We start from the raw sequence: 1,823 nt of genomic DNA on the forward strand, positions 1-1,823 counted from the left end.
TTTGGTAACAATAATCCTCTACACCAGCAGGAAAGACCTGGTAATCACTATAGATACTCTTCTAAAGTTCCATAAACACTATGCACAAACTGTTTCCAAAGTAAATTGTAGGCCTTGGACTTATTAAAAAGAACATTAGCCAATCAACAGAATCTTCTTGAAGCTATGCAAGGTGATTGCAAGACCAGTTCTTGACTTTGGAACCTGCCTTGCTGGTCCTTTTTACAAAGGTGATATACACTTGATGGAAGATGTACAAAGGAGGGCCACCAAGTGCATCTCTGGACTTGAAGAGAAACCATATAGTAAAAGGCTATCTAACCTAAAACTCCCATCTTTTTTCTTTTGATACAGCCAAATTGGGATGCTGCTCACATATAAATTTGTCAACCAGCCCCAAAATAAGATATTTATCCAGGTACCCAATGAAACACAAAGACAAGGTCATTTTAAGAAACTTCACATGCCCTGAGTTATTTGTAGTATCAGACAAGACTTTTTTTTAGCCAAAGAGTCGTCAATGATCAGAACTTTTAAAGGATACTCAACAAAGAATAGGATGTCAAACCTTCAGGATGCAACTGGAGCTGCCCATCATCTGTTTCTCATAAATAGTGATTAATATATGTTTTATATTATGTTTTATATTTTATATATGTGTGTATAAAAAAGAGCTGTACTAGGATGCTGATCCTGCTTGTCATACCCAACCAACTTGCATGCTCTATTAGAAATTGACATTGTGCGATGTCGTCTTCTCTAAAGTACAGAAGAATAGTCCCCTTGATCATACCTATCTGTGGTCACTTTACCAAATGGGCTTAAATTGTATCTATCCTAGCACACTCTTGATTGGAATGGGTGTCACTGGGCTGCAAACACAGTCACAACACCGTTCTTTTATATTATGTGTAGTTTTTTAACGGCCATCTCTACTGAGGAGCCAAACAGTTCTAAAATGAGTCTTAAGCACATCCTTACCTGTTGAAGAATAATAATCTTATCGTTTCTAAAACCCTTTGTTTATCCACATATGCAAATAAACGATTTCATGTGTTGATTTGTTGAGCTTGTAAAACTCTAGCCAACCATTTCTGACCACAATTGGCTAGAGCCCAGGGCCTAGTTCAAGACTGACAAATTCTTGTTTCTAAATTTCACAGAAAGTGTGTGTATCAGAAGTTTGAGAAAGTATGGTCCTCTAACAATTCTGTGTGTCAGCTATCTAACAAGACAAACTTCTTCTCTAATTGATTATATTATCATAAATGTAATTATAAAGCTTTCCCACTAAAGTCAGGTGAAAAAAAATTACTTGTTTTTTGTTTATGAATTCCAATACAATAGCTAAAATGCAATTTATTTAAGAGGTTTTGGAAAAATGGCTGGTCATCACATTTACAATGACTGGGGCATGAGTCTATAGCTAATAGGTTAAACCTAAGAGTCTTATGTGGTGCAAACAAAAGCTAAATTGGACAATGTTGATTTAAGAATTCTTGCAAATTATGAAAGCATATGTTTCAACATTCATAGAAACAGAATTATTATCTAGTTAGGTATATTTATAAATTGAATGGAATGTTAGAGCTTTGATAGACAAATATATGTATTGAGTTGCTGCTTAATTTCTACTTGTAGAGTACTTTATAATTAATTTCCACTTTAAGTGCCTTTAATGCCTGTAATTTGGAATATTTATATGTTTCAATCTATTCCAGCAATTTGTGTGTCAATCAAGGATTCAGTCACTATTCATGAAATGGAGCACAAAGAATTTTGTTTAAAGTGGAACAACTACCTGGATATTTTTCATGGAACTT

This window comes from Artemia franciscana, chromosome 14 (genome assembly GCF_032884065.1).
Source record: "Artemia franciscana chromosome 14, ASM3288406v1, whole genome shotgun sequence".
NCBI lineage: Eukaryota > Metazoa > Arthropoda > Branchiopoda > Anostraca > Artemiidae > Artemia > Artemia franciscana.